Below are 18,286 nucleotides of genomic sequence, written 5' to 3'. Positions count from 1 at the left end.
CCAACTCTTAGTTTATAGGGCAACACATTTTGGTTCAACTTCTTTATTGTTCCAAGAGTTGTACCAGCCAACAACTGTAGCACATCTTGTGTTTCATCACTGACAGAGGAAGTGAGGGCATTCTATTTTCATGAAGAAAACACACAAAAAATGTTTTTTGAGCTTTTTTTTCTTAGGAATCCTGGAAAAGTTGGTCTAGAAGGAATGAAAAGAGTTTGTATCCCGCCATATAAGTACAGTTAGTATACTGAAATGTTTGCATTATTCTTCTTACTGGGATAGCAATTCCACAATCTCCAAAGGCATCCTGTTCCAAAGGTAAGTTATATATCAGGAACACAGGAGCACAGAACAGTACATGAAAGTACAACCAAAAAAAGATATTGTAGCATCTCTGACATAAAGCTAACTACATTTTTCAGAAACAGAGACCCCTAAAATATTCTGGTCTTAAAAATGAAACTGTTGCAAATACTAATTCAACAATCTTGAAAATCAACCTGCATTCATTTATAACCAAACTGCCACATATATATTCATGTACATTGATACTTATTATCACTAACTGAATGCTTAAAAAATATTATATTCCCAACAAAATTTCATCTTGTGTTTAAAAGGCACGAGACAGAGGCAACAAGTATTTCAGTTGATATGAAAAGAGTAAAAACCTCAGTACCAAGTGGTGACATGGATAGAGGAGACTCACAAAGGGATGGGCATTCCCATTATGCACAGGTATTGATTTCTGTGCAGTTAAAGACTGTGACACAATGTATGGGGAGTGGTGCTGAGATTCTAAAAGGAAATTTGACTCTGGAATTCCTTATCTCAGATTTTTTTTTATTTTTAAATTCCTATTTTAAATTAACTTTTTGGAGACAATGAGTACTGAACTAGACAGAATAGAACTGATTTAGATCACATTGAACAGTCATTACACTGGTCATAAAGAAGTACTCCTGGAGGACTTGAGCTTTTTTTATTTTTTCACTAACAGTATGAATAGACAATTACTAACTTGCTCAAAGGGGCAAATAGGAAAGTAAAGCCTGAGTGACAAAAGGGAGGCTAAAGGGTTAAAAGGCCATGTTAACCTCTGCTTGTTACTTCTCCTTTAAATGCATCTGTAGTAGCTGACCCTTTCTTGAATGAACCTGTTTAGACTGCTGGGATCTTCATGTCACATTGCCCCCAGGGGATGCTCCTGCTCAGCCCATTCCAATCCTGCAGTGAAGGATACAACCCTCTGCAGGAGACAGGCAGATGAGGAAACTCCACATTACCTATTTTTTTTAACAGAAGGGCTAATGTTGATACTCAATTTTTCCTATTTTTCTTAGAATATTGTTAGCTTTGAAATCTTCCTAACTCCACATTCTGAACTACTTTTTTTGTTACTCTCTTCATAGGAATTAAGGCAGCATAAGGTATTCAAGCTGGTCTCAGAATTACAGAGTAGTTGATGTTGGAAGGGAACTTTGGAGGTTCTCTAGCCCAACCCCTCCGCTCAAGGCAGGGTCAGCCAGATCAGATTGTTCAGGACCATCTTCAGTCAGCACTTGAATATATCCAAGGATGGAGACTCCACAACCTTTCAGTGTAACTCAGCCTGTGCCCTTTTGCCTCCTGTCCTGTCACCAGACACCACTGCAGAGAGCCTGGTTGTGTCCTTGCACCTCCCTTCATGTATTTATCTAGATTGATAACATCTCCCTTGAACCTTCACTTCTTCAGGCTAAACAATCCCAGGTTCAGGTCCCAGGTCTCTCATCCTTTCCTCCTAGGAGGGATGCTCCATCCCTCAATCATCTTAGTGGCCGTTCACTGGACTCTCTTCCTCATGTCCATGTCTCTGCTGCACTGGGAGCCCTGGATGCAGCACTCCAGCTGTGCCTCACCTGTGCTGAGCAGAGGGGCAGGGGCTTTTCCTTGGCCTGCTGGTGATGCTCTGCCAAGTGCAGCCCAGGAGGCTGCTGACCTATGTATTGCAGGGACACATCACTGGCATGTCGAGGCTCTAAGCATTAGAAAGCCCTGTTGATGCTCTTCCCAGACCTTCTCAGAACTTGAGTGAAATGAGGTGAATCACCCTACAACAGCTCTCACAAAATCCTGTGTATCTTGGGACAAGACTGTGTAGTGTAATCCATAAATATTCAAAAAGAAATCAGCTGATGCACAAATCCTGTACTGTCCCTACAGAAAATTTCATTGCCAACTCATGCATGATAAGCAAAAATCACAGCAAAAATCTGCTGTGAAAAATGATGCTCCTACCAAACACTATGATGCAGGATGAATATAAAATATTAGCTTAAGTACTATTAGTCCATTTTATTTTCATGTAACCTTGCACAGTTTTCTTCTGCTAATTAACTTCATGTTGCTTTCATATCTGTCCATCTAAAATTATATTTCTTTAAAGAAAACTCAGAGAGGTACCTGTAAGACCTGTACATAAAAGTACACACAGACACACACATCTCCCCACAGACATACACACACAGGTGTGCAAAGGCTCCTCTCCCAAAGTCCATTAGTAGGTGCATTTTTTCAGAGTATGAAATAAATAAATAAATAAGCAGATATTTTGTCCAAGTTTGAAAGTGGGTGTTTTTGTGTAAGTATATACAAAGTATATACTACAAGTATATAGATGCAGATAACATATTTAGTTTTACATATTGATAAAAATCTGAAATAATCGAGGATTCACTATTAACCTATTGGCCTATTTTTTCCTAAAGTAATACTTAATTGTACTTATGAACTGGCACAACTACTGAGAAGGGAAAAGAAAAAATCCATTTACTAACCCTAACCCTAGTGTAAAAATCTGTAAAAATTTTATGTATTTGACATACTAAGGAGAATCCACTTTTAAATGCATGGTTTGAATGACTGATTATTTAACATCATAAGATATCCATGGGTTCAGAAGAAAGAAAAACAAGATTACCTTTGTGTACCATAATACACTCCATGTAAGGTTATGCTCTGATTTTATTATTCCATTTAAGATTTGGCCTATAAGCTATGTTTAATTAAAATTCTGTGTTGACCAGTAAAACAGAATTGCTAGAGCACAAACCCCAGGCCCCTGCCTGTTGAGAATGGCAGATAAGATTAGTGGAGTGTAGTTTACTACAGAACTTCTCTAAGAAGAATCTTCTGCTACATTAGCTTTCAGGAACACTGTGATTATTTTTCATTAGATTAAATTGTGGCATCTATTCCATTTTTCACTCTTGAAATGAAAGATTAAAGGACGGAAATACTTTACTGCTTTATAAAACAGGAAGCTTAGCATTTGCCAGATTAGGGGTGAGGGCATTACAGTTTCTCCTTTTGATTTCACTGTACCCAGGGATGATCATTAGGGATGAAAGTGAACATTAAATATTTGTAAAAGAGAATTGTTGTACAAGACTAGTGAAGGAGATTGCTAATGGATGTGAATAGGGAAAGGAGCTATATCTTTCAGCTGATATTCATTTGGTAGCATCAGCATGCTCATTTGTGTGCAATTTTTGCAAGCACTGGTTCATGGATACTGTGCTATAGAATGACAGACATCTTCATCTTTTGGAACTCAACATTTCTACCACTCTTGTCCTCCAAGTCTGAAGACTGCTGAAGGATTTCTCTCTATAGAAAGGAAAAAAATTAAAAAAAATACCTTTTATTTTTAAATCTTAAATATCTAACATCCTCCTATCATCCAGTGCAGGGCCTGCTCAGGAATATTTATAAAATCACCTTTTAAAAATCAGTAATAATTTGTGCAGTGGTTGGCAATGCTGACACCATGAGTGGATGTAAGGGTGCTAGATAGTCTCTATGATGATATATTTATATCCTCCAGCTTTTGCAATGCATGCTTTATTCCTTACAAGACAAGCAGCATCTAGCCAATACCAGTCATCCAAAACAACCTTTGCTCAGTAACCATCTGGGTGGGCTTTTAATTCAGAATTGCCTTTCTAAAAGTTAAATGCCGAGTGGTAATGAAAGTCAGAAGAAAGCAAGAAAAAAAGGAAAGAAAAAAAGAAAGAAAGGAAAAAAGAGAAAGAAGGAAAAAAGGAAAGACTGATATGAATTTGAGCAGGTTGCTTTAATAATCAATTGTAGTGCCTTCTCATCACAGACTGCTTATGCTAATGGTGCAGATGCTCTTATTCTGCCTTCTGAAAGCTGTTGCATTTCAGAATGATTTTTAATGGTGCCACTTAACATTCTCTAGGGATGGAGGAAAGAGTACATTTTGGATCTCAGTGTGCCAAGATGAAAAAGCACACCACCAAGCCTGAGATTAATTTTTCTGAAGTTTATCATTCACTGAGTTAAAGAGAGTCATAAAAACTTCTCAAGGTTTCAGAACAACAGACAGCATTGTGTCACTACCCACCCCACTGACATGCTGGAAAGAAAGATGAGAGCATATTTCCTGATTCAGCTGCAAATCAAAATATTTGTTTAGTTCAAAGGAATATAGCATGAGAGAGAAAAAAATAATATAATGCCTGCTGTTATAGAAAATACTGTCATTGAGCATGTGGAAGCTGTGGAGGAACAAGTTTGGTTCACCTGCCTTGTTAACACCCAGGCACAGGCCAGGAATCATTTTCTAACCTATATAGGAGATTTTTCAGAAAAAAAAAATACTGTATCTTCCCACTCAAAAGCCTGTGATTTTTTAATCTCTTGCTTTCCCTGTTTTCTTTCTCCCTTTTTCAAATTCAGTTTTGCCTTTTCAAGTCAGTTACCTACTGGAAAGGGTATCAAAAGAATTGGATTACAAGTTAAAAGCAGTGCAGCCCCACAGTGCTATGCAGTGTCACAGTCTTCCAGTTCCTCTAAGAGATACAGTCTTTGCAGATATTTGTCTCTAAGTCTAAACCAGTGTTCCTCACTGCATAGCTTACACAAAAAACCATTGCTTGTAATACCCCAAGGCACAGCACACAGGTTTCCAGGGGGTGGATGCTGCTCCAGGCATGCTGTGCTGCTCCCTCAGGAGCTCACGGTTGGAGATACTTGGTTTGGATGCTTTTGTTTGTGCAAGTCCACATTGTCCAGATGATACATGAAACACACTGTGGTTGTGCTGCTGCTCCTGAAACCTCTGATACAGCTTGCCATGAGGAAAGAGAGGAATTACACTACTCACTGAAAATCAGGACTTAACCTATTACCCCCATACCTATGTGAATTTTTCTAGGTCACCTATCTGCATTCCATCTGGAGCTCAAAAACTGAACCAGATCAACAGGTACATGCTATGGAAACACTAAGTGGGTGGAGAGAGAAAAAAATTAGATAAAAATGGAAGTTGAATTGTTCACTCTCTCCGTGAAAATAACAACAAAGGTAGGATTGACAATTCCACCTCCACAAAAAAACCCTAAATTGACTACTCCTTTAAGGGAAGATCCCTTTAATGGAAGATCTGGAAAACCTAGTGAATGTACCACCTCCAAGCCAAGCCATGTAAGTTCAATTTCAGTGAAAGTCGTGCTCTCCAAATGCCATTCTCATATCAGGAAATTTCACAGAATCATGACTGTTTATGTTCTGTCTGCAATCAAAAAACATTCATGTCCAATTTATTCTCACAAATAAAGTGCCATTATGCAAAATTTCTCCTTGCAGAATGGAAATAAATGTGTAAGTAATACATCTGATAAATGCATCTTTTTCCTTCTGTGCAGCTTATTGTGACATGCCACATCCTTAATTATGTAGAACATAGATTACTTACTATTACTATAAATTCAATAATATTTTTCCCAGCATTGTTACTAAGTGATACTTGCAACAGTTGGGATATTTTTTTAACATTAGGTATACTTGATTCCTCTGACATGGAGAACTGTGCAGTGCTAATTAAGATTTGCATTAATACAAAGTGTTAACTGAATTACTGGTATTTTTGTTTTGTTTTTGTTTTGATTTTTATTGTTCGTTTGGTTTTGGTTTTGGTTTTTTTAATAAAAAAATCTATAAAAGGCTTGTTAGCTTTTCAGTCAAATAAAAATTAAAACCCCCAATCAAGTAGAAATAAATAGGGGGGAAAAAACTTACATGTTGTGAACTCAGCTAGATTACTGTAGGCACTGCCTGAGGTGGTTTCCTTAATAAAGGTTTAATGAGGAACTCAGTGCTCAAGAGGTAAGTGGACAATAAGCTGGTCAAAAGTACTTTCCATGGACCTTTTCAAGAGAAAGCCAAGAGTTTCTGTTAAAATATTTTAAACAAAATGCAAAATCATGTTTTCCATGTATCTATAAAGAATAGATTTAAGGAAAGCAGAAACATTGAAAAAAAGATTATAAAAATGTTACAATTTTTTTCATCAAATCTTGTTATCCTTTTATCTTGTTCTTGTCCTTACTCCTGCATTAGTTGTGCCATGTTCCTGGCTCATATTACAGAACTTCTGTGGAGACAGAAGCTTAAAGCAGCTCCTTGTTGATCTCAAGGTTCCCACTAAAGTGACCAGCATGTTGCTGGGGAAACAGAGATATCTCACATTTTAGCTACAAGTTCTTGCTCAGAAGGCTGGATAAGAATGCATCCAAGCTTCCTAGAAATACTAAAACAGCAGTGTGCCTTAGCTTCCAAGAAGAGCATGGTAAACTTTCTGAATTCAGTGTCAAATTACACACCATCTCATTTTTAATATAATAAAAGGTACTCATAAACAGAGTCACTGCAACACCCTCACAGCTCAGAGCTCTAAACTAGCTGACATGGGCAGTGCTAGGAGTGAAGTCCCTTCAGGATGAGGGACATTTTCTGCAGATGCTGACTTGCCAGAGGAGCCTGACCTGTGCCCTGGTGGGCTCCATGCCCATGAGCCCAGGTGGCCCCACTGGCTGGTTCAAGGTTGTGAGAAACAACTGCTCACTTTGAAAATTTAAAAGTTTTATTAAACCTTGACAAACATACAACAAAAGGACTAAATTAGGAAAAATTTGCAGCACTGGGAACCGCCCCTCATGCATACCACACGGCCAATTCATCTTCAAGATGGATGCTCAGTCTTTTATACCCCTGGGGGTTACATCAGACAGCCCTGGCCTCTCCCAAAATCTGTCAGTCAGCTCTTCCTTGCCCTTTATCAATGGAGATTGCTTTCTTGTAACTGGATTGGAGGTCAGGTGTTGCCATGCCCACCCCCTAAGCACCCCCAAGCTTTTCCATTCCCAGCTGCCCCATGCAAGGGGCACCTGTGCACGCCTTCTTTGTACCTGTCCTAGACATCCCAGGCTGTCTGATGGCAACAACAGTACAGGGGGGAAAAGGGAACTGTGGGGAGAGCAGAGGGCATCTAAACTACAATAACATAACTAAACAGCACTAAAGATTTTCTTAATATTCCCACAATAGTTATCCTTAACTGCGAGAGCCAATCATCTCATCATCCATCTCTAACAAGTTTCAGCCAGGCTGTGTTAAAGGCCAGGCTGAATGGGGCTTGGAGCAACCTGGTCTGGTGAAAGGCATCCCTGTGGCAGGGGACTGCAATGAGATGCTCTGGCACTGGCCCTCTCCTTTTGCCTGCAGAGCAGGAGCCCTGAGTACATCAATTGCACGCTGCATTATCAGTTTGTATTCCTGAAGTTCAGCAGATTTGCTTCATGCCACGTAGAGCTGCAATGTGGAAGATTCTGCCTTTGAAACTGATTTTATTAACACAGCTGTTTTGTGCTATATTCCTTAGACTTTGAAACAAACAGACTGAAAAGAAACACTCTGTTTGATCTTTTGGATGTTCAAATTTTTCAGTGCTTGTATCTCATTACTGACTGTATCAATTCAGCCTTGTTGCAAAACAGCCTTGTTTTCTATCTAACAAATGCATGATGTCATGAAGTTAGGCTTAGGCTTTTCTTCTATTTGCTTTCCAGTCTCTTACTTTATTTACATTCATTGTTTTGTTGTTATATGTTTAACTGCATACCCTGTGAATTTGTGGAGTTTCTGAATTTACTGTTATTATAAAACCTTAACCCTCAAATTTGGCTACTGACCTAAAAAGTTCCATATTAGAGTATGTAGCTACTAAAAGTGCAGGCCAAATTTTATGGGAGGCTGCCAGGTGTTTTGTCTCTCAGAATCAACAATTTTAGTTATCTGTTCACCTCTTAACCTCTAGTCTTACAAATTAAAATGTTTATTATTCTGTAATAAACCCAAATGACAGATTTCAGTGCTATTTTCAGTGCCTTTATTAAGGGGGAAACAGAAATACCCTCAGCCTTTGCTCACAGGGTGAGTGCCTGTGCCCTTGCCTGTCTTGGTTGCCCTCTGCTGAACTCCTGTGTATCATGGGGCCCAAAAACTGGGTTCAGTATTACAGATGCAATCTAACAAGTCAGTTATCAGCCTGTACTGTTGCAAGATTTTGTTTCTGCCCAAGTGTAGAACTCTGCATTTGTCCTTGCTGAAATTCACAGGGTTTCTGCTGGGCCAGTCCACAGCCTGACGAGGTCTCAATTCAGCCATGCCCTTGGCTGTGTTGATGGGGTCACCTGCAAAGCTGACTTTGTTGCCTCCTTCAGACTGTACCTAGCCTCTTCATCACCCAGATGCTCAGGAGTGCTCCATACAGCCATGCTGCTCCTGTGCATGGAGGAAGCCACTTTTTCCTCATCTTGTCTAACCCTCTTTCCTGGTCAAACATGTTATTTTGCCTTGTTTCTGAAGGATTTTTAAAATAACAACACTGAACTTCAATCAAAATTTCAATCAACATTAGAAAACATTTGTTTCATGACTGCCTTTTTCTCACTGGGCCTTGGGAGTCTCAAGTCAATGTTTCAAAATAAATCACATAGAATAATGCTGTCTGTTTTTCTGGTGGCTTCTTTCTGCCTTGTTATTACAACAAATGGCAATTACTTGATTTTATTTGACAGGCCAGTGATGGAAATGGATAGATGTATTATAAAAGGAGACAGAAAAATATAGCATCTGTAATGCTAATGTAAAAAAAAAAAATAGCCAAGTACTACTTTGAATGCTTACAATGAACTGATTATCTGTGGGTGGTCTACAAACAGAAAGCTATCCTGCCCAGACTGTAAAATTTCAAAGGTGCATTATGTATTTGTGATGAGCTGAAACTGCCTCAGAATCACCAGATGACCTTGGATGGAAATCTGAGAGCAGGTTAAATAAACTAGAGCTGTGATCAAGTACAAGACATTTCTGTGTTTTATAAAGTGCATTACATTTCTGTGTTTTATGAAGTGGCCAGTGAAGTTCTATACAATCAGATAGCAGAATCCTCCTCAAGGTACTTTCTATATGATCTGTTTCTATGACTACCATGCTTTTTAATAACATGTTTTTTCAGTTCTGAACTTGGCTGCATATACATAATGCAGATACAGTAGTTGTTTAAATAGTATTTGATGAAATAGATAAATCAATACAATTGATGAGAGAGATTACATTGCACTGGGGAAAATTCATGTTAACACTGCACCTGCTGAAGCAGCAATTCTTCATTTATACTAGTGAAATAAGATTAGAGGCTGTTTTTTTCTTCTCAGTGGCTTCATTGCCTTGCTGAGGGTGAGAACTTTCAAGGCCCATTTTTTATTACTTTTTGCTTTGCCGTACAATCAATAAAAATCTGCTTTGGTTGCATGGAACTGCTTTCTGAAACCTCTTGTTATAACTTATTCATAGTTATGCATTAGTGATATTTATGGGGACACTCACTCCATACTTTAAACATTATGTTAAAAAATCTCTTGGCATTTGAGTGACAAGAAAATATATATGAATTCACAAGCTTATTTTTCTTTATTTGAATTGTAATGCCATCTGCCAAAACTCACTCTCAGTATGGTTCTGTGACAGCATCAGGAAGGAGCTTTGCATGAGAAACAGGTGTGTGGTCCTTTGTTAATGTACCAGACACAATGTGCTTGCATTCATAAGGGCACTTTGCAATTTCAGTGTTGAATTAATACATCTATTTGTGTCAATGACAAACTAATCAGGTTTCTAAGTCACTTTGCCTTCAACAGTTTTAACTGTGTGAGATAATAGTACAATAAAGATCTACCCATTCTTTCTTCATGTTTCAATATTCATTAATATTGGCATATCCTAACATGGAAGAAAAGATATAGGAAGAAAGAAAATAAGAAAAGAAAGAAAGAAAAATAAAAGGAAGGCAAAGGGAATGCAAAATATGCGTGTCGTCACTTTTTCTGACATTTCAGCACATAAAAAATAAAAATCATTACTATGAAAGAAGATGAAAGAACTACTTTGCCTTCCTTTTATTTTTCTCTCTTCCTTCTTGGTATAAAACCTCCCTAAGAGTGAATAGAGTAGCAACCTAAACACTAGAGAGGGGACTGAGAGGATCCTGTGTTAGTGGAATGGAGATGGAAATGGGACAGAGAGATGGAAAAAACAGTTATTGGACGAAGAGAGTGTCTGCTCACTTTTTTTCATGCATTGTAGCACTAGACTATTTGCATGTCAGGAGACTGTCAGGTTACTCAGTTATGGCTGCCTTTATCATAAACATCAGCCCAGAGTAATTGAGGCATCTGACTTTCATGATACTGATACATGCAATTTTGGAATCAGCAACTGATCTACTTAATTCCAACAGAAAGTAACCTTTTCCCCAGTCTATGCCCTGGCATGGGTATTATATAAATTGGTTATTTAAATTAAACTAATTAATTTTAATCACATTTGTGCTTAATGGTTGAAGTAAAATTTCCAAATTGAAGCTGTACCAACTCAGTGGCAGAATAAACAAATTTAAATTTGATTTCCTCATTTTCTGCCAGTCTGTTAATTTCTGCTCTTTACTATACTCCAGTCCCTTCAGCTTCTTAAATATCAAGGTCAGGACAAGTTCTTTAAATAAAAGAGACTTTCAGACTGCTTCTGCTACAACTACCCCAAAAGCTGTATGGTCTGCCACAAAGTTGCAACAGAATATAGGAACACAAAACACAAACATTAAACTGATCTCTCACTGTAGTGTTTCACTTCAGCCTAGCTTTGCCCAACTATTTTTTGCCTTTCTAATTCTTCTGTAAACCAGCTTAGAATTAATCAAATAAAGGCATACAAAAACATATCTTTTACAGACTGACCTAGTGACACTTGATTGAAAGTTTTGAGGGTTTCTCCCTATGGCCCAGGAGAAAAATTCAGAGTGATTAGGCTGGGTCCCCTCAATGTCAACATTCAGAAAGCCCAGTATGAAAGGCAGCAGCATGACCTTAGTGACTACAGCGTCAGTTATTTACAAAAATGCATGGATTAGGGCCCAAAAGATAATATAAAAACTGCTGTTCGACCAAGGCTGTCCCTAAAGCACTAGAAAAGAGTCTGAGTACATCAGAGAAATAAACTGCAGAAATTGCAAGCAGAAGAAATGATAAGATTGACTTTGTTGTCACTGTGTGTAACTATGAATAGCTGTATAATAACCAGGGAAGAGCAAGTAAGTACAGAACAGATCAACTTTTTGTGGCTGATTATGTTTCTTTTCAGTCATTTGCAGTCTTCATGAAACTTAATAAAACTGTACTGACCATCTGCAGACAGAACTCAGAGGATGAAAATTTATTGAGACTTTTATATTGGACAGGTGTAGAGACTATTGTCTTAAAGGCAAGCAGAGTTGGAAGGCATTTTACACCTCTCTTGATAGGCACTCTACTGATACATAAAGTAATGGTGAAATTATCAGCCATAGCTTTCAGATGCAGGACAATGGGAAAAAATTAAGTTTATCATTTATGATATATCCGCCCTGTACACTTTCCAAGAGATAGAAATATTTTTCCTTTGCAATCTTTAATTATTTTGAACAAAATGTTATATACCTACTGAATATGTGAGCTCAGTTCCTAAGTTTGCCTTTTGGGCTGAGCTACAGTGAAGACTTGTGGATTTAAACTAGTGATTACTTTCTTCCTCAAACTGTATTTAGGTGCTTGCGCTTCACAGGCTTGGTTAACATCTGGTTCACTGCTCTGTGCTCACAGAAAAGATGATTTCTGTACCATGGGAAAAAAAAATAAGCCTCCAAACCTTTATCAGAAGCCTTAAAATGCAGGGAACTGAATGCTACATGCATTTTAGGTGCGTATTTGTCTCTGCTCCACTGCCAAAAATAGTTGTGCAAGTGCCATGTTTGTAAACTGCTTGGGTTGGAACACTTCTAACACCTGTGGCAATGGCAGGCTCTGCCAGCCTTTTAGTACACAGTGAAATGATAAAAATGTATTAGCTTTCCACTTTTCAGTTGCAGTGCTAATTACACAAGGCAGCTGGTGCTGCAGGAAAATCTGTACTGTTTAACAGTAAAGGAGTTTAAGTGGAAGGAGGGAACGTGGTGCTGCTTCACAACTGTCTCATTTTTGTCTTTCATCTCTTTTTTCCTTCCAGCATTTTAAAATTACTAGATGATGAGAAGGACTAAGGGACAGGAAGACTGGTGGAAATATTGAGAGGAAGCAATGGTGTGCCTGTGAGGGGAGAAGACATGGCATGATAGCTGGGAAAGTCTTGCTTGGACTGGCCCAGAATTGCCCATTTCCCTCCATATATTATGTCTCTCCTTGAATTGTCAATGTCTTCTCATTTGCCAGTACTATTTCCATTTCCTCCAGTTTTCCTTTCCTTTTTTTTTTTTTTTTTTTTGTTTCTTCTTCTTTTCCCCTTTTATTTTTAGAAATTGTTTGAGTCAGTAATAAGCAGGATAACCTTTGGTCACCTAAAAGTGACAGAAGACAATGGTGTTCTCCTGCAAGTTAAAATAAGAACAACTGTTCATACAGTTTGTACCACATAGCCTAAAGAAGAGAGAACATTTATGTTTACAAATTCTGAGTTTGCAGAAGCTGAGTCTGCATATCTGTGCAAAGTGTAAAAAAAGGGGGGGGGGGGGGGCTGTATAATATGATTTTAAAATCATATGCTGATTGTTCCTTTAAACACAAAGCCCCCAGTGATACAAATATGTAACTCACCAGTGAGTGCTTAACATCCCAAGGATTTCATAAAATTAAAACTCATTTACATGTCAGTCTAAGGTCCTCCTGAGAATATTTGCATTTCCTTGTCTTCCTATAATAAAGGTAATTAATGCCACTCAGTTTTTTTAGGACTACAACTGTAAACAGGATAAATATGGGCTGTATCAGGCCTGTTAGACTTACATTGTCCCAAAGAGTTTGATGTTCACAACATTTAAGTGTTATATGATGGGATGACCCTGTGGGGTGCCCAAAAAAGCCACCCTCTCAATCTCCTCCTCAGCTGGACGGGGCAGAGAAAATAAAATAAAGGTCTTTCCCTGTTCCAGCATGGAGTCCTCCAGGGATTCCAGGTGGATCTCTTCTCCCCATGGACCTCCCTGGGCTGCAGGGGCACCGCTGTCTCAGCAGGGGCTGCAGGGGAATCTGCTCAGGCACCTGGAGCACCTCCTGCTCCTCCTACACTGACCTGGGTGTCTGGGGGGCTGTTTCTCTTACAGGGCTGTTTCACTCCTCTCTCTGGACAATGTAGCTGTTTTTGTCCTTTTCCACTCTGCTTCTTAGCTATGCTATCCCAGAGGTGATGCCACTGTTACTGATTGTCTTGGCCTTGGCCAGCAGTGGCTCCATTTGTAGCCATTGGACATGGAGGAAGCCATCTGCCACCAAAACCTTGCTATGAGAGCCCAATATACATTGTTTTCTCAGATTTCCAGTATCCTGCACTCTTGTGTTAGGTATGGTGATTTCTAATTACCTGCAAAACTGGGGGTCTCCTGAGCAACTGCAACACTACAAACATCAAGGTCATTCTCGTGTCCCTACACAACAGGGCAGTTAAAAGCAACTGGTGTCAGTGTCTCTGAGGTAAACTCTGCCTACTCTTTGATTTGCAGGTCAGGCTTCTGCTGTCAGGACATTTCCAAGATTCTGAAATAATTTAATAAAGTGAACTGAGACAGCAGCAATTCATAGCAATCAACCACAGACATTCCCCTCCACACTTGATGACAAAATACTGAAATAGCCAATGAAAGTAATGAAAAATACTGGATTAGTATCAAGGTCCCAGAAATCATCAGTTCTCAATTCAGTGTGTTCACACAGCAAAATTGGAAGTCTGGAGGCTGTTTTGCCCTAAAAATGGCAGGCAGCAGCACCTTCTTTGCTGTAGCAAAAATAATTCACTGCAACCAGACAACAATTAAACCATTTCACAGATCCAATTATCCTTGACTGATGGGAGATTATATTCAGCCCTGCTCCTGATTCTACATTGTTCTCTTATGAAAGTTTTCCCAAAGCCCTTTGGGATCTTTCTCCTAACTGCTAATAGCAATAGGTTTATTTCTTTTTATTACAAGAATAAACATTAAAAAACCTTTAAAGGACTGGAAATTTTCTGTGGGTCTATTGATGACTATGTTATTTTGTGTAATCACAGTTGTCTCCCTTGAGGAGGAGCTCTCAATAAAGGCATCAAATTGTGATGCAGAGCACACAACTTTGATACAGATACTTTTAAAGTCTCCTACAATTCAAGGATACACAAATAAGCCAAACCCGTTCTTTCATGACACTGTGCAAACCTGAGATAATCTGGGTAATTTTATAGCAATGAGAAGGAAGGGATATTTAGCAGGGCAAAAGGTCTGAGGAAATAGAGAGGAAATAGAGACACATAATGTGGAAGTTGCTGCAGTAGGAACATTTCTGTGCATGGACACATGAATTTGCATCTCCCACTGGCAGTAGCTTCCCAGCCCTGGTGGGAACCAGACTGTCCCCTGCAGCACAGTGGGCTCCTCTCCCAAAAAACCTGCACCAGTGTCACCACTTGATGGGAAGCAGCAGAGTTTAACCCCTGGTAACTGTCCATTACCCATGTCTTATCCTAAAAAACAGAAAATATTTATGGAGGGTTTTTTCTGCTGTATTACCTAATCTAATGGTCAGAGGGAGATCACTCCTCAAGGGAAACTACTCTTACTGCCTCATAGGTAGGCCACTTATGTTTTTAATTTTAATAAATTCCTAAACATTTCTTATATTAAGGACAAAGGCTGTGACAGTAAAAGGAAAAATATAATAAAAACCAAAGCCAAGGACATCAGCACTTGATCTGTGAGAACAAAATATTGGATTAAAGAAAGGGAAAAGTCATTCAGTTACTGCAATATTAATGGTCTTGAGATGCCAAATATGAATACAAAATTCAATTTTTAATCCATCTAAAAGTGTATGTCTGTAATCTTTGATTTAAACTCATGTCTAATGCAAATCTTATTAAATAGATGAAAATGTTTGAACGAAAGAAAAGAGAGAAGAACCAACTGCATAACTTCTCTTCTCTTCCAGAATAATATCTTGATCTCTTCAGGATAGCACACAAAGGTCCTTAATGTTTCCCGTAGATCAGTTTTTGCTTATTCTTTTTTTTTCTTTTTTTTTTTTTTTTTTTTCATTTTAATGGCTATTTTGGATAACCTTTGTGTTATCTAAAGGCCAGAAAATGGGAATTTCTGCTAATGGTTCTACTTCTAGCATTTCACATTCCTTTTTGAAGTGATATAAACTAATAAAAGGAAGATAAATAAAACAAATGTGCATAAACAGATTTTGAAAACGTCAAAGTGCAATTTTCAGTAAGAATAATCTCTTTTCTGATGTCCATTCCAAACTATAGAGTAGACTGACAACATCCACAGATTATTTTTCACATTTGCTAAAGAAAATACCTTGTAACTCCATTTGTATTCAGTTGATGCAAGACAAAAAAGATGAAGATATCAAAACCAGACAGTGTTGCCATATGTTCCAGTATAGAAGCAAATTATAGTACACCAACACCCCATCACTGTCATATAAAAAGGCAGCAAAGATAAATGTACCCTAAAAAAATCTACTAAAGAATTAAAAGATGGGTAAGATAAGTTTTAAATTAAATAAACCAATTTAGCCCCCTTTTTTTCCTTCAATATTACTATTCCTTTTTTTTTTACTTTTTCCTCCATTATTAATATTGTCACAGGTTCTTTACGTACTTCCTCTCAACTATCATTAGAGATCTTAATGTAATCTTTGACCAGTAGCTTCACATTTATTTTTTTCTTACAATTAAATCTTCCAGGAACTGTATGTTGAATAGCTTAAGAATATGTAATCTTCTTATATCTGTTACATCAAAAAAATCTCAGCCCACACATTAGTGGTCCTCATAGCATCAAATCATAGTATTATATATGCTGCTCTGTCAATTTTTTTTAAAACTTGAAATGTGTGACTTGTCTAGTTTTGTGGTTTTTTACAAGTCTAGATTTTCTCATCTCAACCCTCTTTTTCCCATCAAAATGTATTTCCTCTGGAAAGAAGTTTAGGGGTCAGGGAGGCTGTGCTTTGCTTTTCTGTGGTTATTGCTATGTGTGGGTATTGTTCTGGGTGGAGGGTATCTTTTACTAGGTTCACTTTCAGCTGAGTTCTGAACATTTCATGTACACACAGGCATGGAGATGGAAATATGAAAAGCATGGAAAATCCCTGTATTTAAGACTCTGCTTTCCAAGTATATAGATTACTGCATTCTTCAGTTTCCCTTTTATCTTCAGAAGAAGAAATAATTACCTATGAGCTAATAATCACATTAAAAACTTCAATGGAATTACAATCTTCAGGAGAAATGAGGAGGGCTTTGAGCAACCTGGTCTGGTGAACGATGTCCCTGCGCATGACAGGGAGGTTGAACCAGACGACCTTTGAAGGTCCCTTCCAACACAAACCATTCTGTGATATAAAGGATAATTGGTGACGTGCAATGTGGACAACTTGTCTCCAGGAATGACACTTTCTCTACATACAAGCTACTTCTTTCATTGCTTCTTCCACCCCCTCATTTCTCTCTACAGCTCCCAACCAGTCACAGTTCAGAGATGCTTCTTCCAGATCCTCAGTTCCATTTTTGTATATCTTCTCACAAATGTGTTCCCTCCTTTCTTAATAATTATTTCTTCAAATTGCTGCTAATAATTTGTGTTGATTCACCCTGAATTAGCCTTCAAAATGAATCAGAAATCTTAAGAAGTGCTATGACTTATACAAAATATGTCAAAAAGTGTCTTTTGTCAGGACTGCTGGTTCTTGATGATGGTGTGGGTGGGTTTCTCAGCCCAGCAAGGTGTCATTGCCACTACTTTTTTGAAGCAGACACAAGTCTAATAATACATTAGTCATTTATATGGCATCCTTCACCCATAATAATGATCTTAGAACATCTGAAGGTCTGTGAACTGATCCAGTGCAGAGTGCAAAACCTGACTGGCCTGACAAAAAACAATATTCTAGGTGGGGAAGGAGGACTTCTTACAGACCCCTTAGGAAGCACAGGCTGGGAAGACAAGAAGGGAGAATTGCCCTTTATGTGATAGAACAGCTGGAATGCCTGGAGCTCTGCCTGGGGATGGATGAGGAGCCAACTGACAGCTTGTGGCTGAGGATCAAAGAGAGGTAAGGGTTGGTCTGTGTTTTCTACAGGCTGCCTGGATAGGAAGGACAAGTGGATTAGACCCTCAGGAGAAGAACCAGATTAAAGTCTCGACAGAAAGAGAGAAACTGTCCCACATTTGGAGACCCTGGTCATCATGGGGTGCTTCACCCAGCCTGAAGGTTCAGGTACAGATTGAAGGTACTTCAGTCTGCTGAAGGGAAAACACAGCAGAGGTTCCTGGAGTGCAGCAGGAGCTTTCTCATCCAAGCAAAGACAAAGAGGAGAAGTGATCTGCTGGATGTCATCCTCACTGGTTGGGGATGGGAAGGTCATGGGAAGGTCACTTGGCTGCAGTGACCATGAGTTAGGGAAATTCAGGGGTCCCCCCCCAACATCAAGCATTCTGTGATTCCCTCTATCAGGGCAGGAGACACTGGCAGCATCTACAAGATCTGAGGTAGCCTAGATAACTGGATAATTATTTGCCAAAAGTATTAAAAAATAGCTTAAATAACTCCATAGAAACAGGCACAAGAAAGGCAATGCAAGTGTACAAAAAAAAGTGAAATGTACAATAGTATATAATGGGTGAAATAAATTTAGCCTCTGTATTTATTCCTGCTTATGTCCATATGCAGAGCCTACACAGCAGGCACACACCTTCTGAAAATGCCTAGGTGTTTGCTTTTACTGCCTAGATCTTTTAAATCTAAATCCTTTTCATTGAAGTTAATTGAATATTAAAGAAATTTGCTTTCCTGTTTCACAA

At 38.5% G+C, this 18,286-nt stretch overlaps 1 protein-coding gene across 1 annotated transcript in view; it reads right to left on the bottom strand.

Annotated features, from left to right (window-relative positions):
* Positions 1 to 18,286, bottom strand: part of MAGI2 (membrane associated guanylate kinase, WW and PDZ domain containing 2) — a 714,309-nt gene that overhangs the window by 159,751 nt on the left and 536,272 nt on the right.

Source organism: Molothrus ater, chromosome 5, assembly GCF_012460135.2.
Source record: "Molothrus ater isolate BHLD 08-10-18 breed brown headed cowbird chromosome 5, BPBGC_Mater_1.1, whole genome shotgun sequence".
NCBI lineage: Eukaryota > Metazoa > Chordata > Aves > Passeriformes > Icteridae > Molothrus > Molothrus ater.
This window is presented reverse-complemented; position numbering and strand designations above follow the sequence as displayed.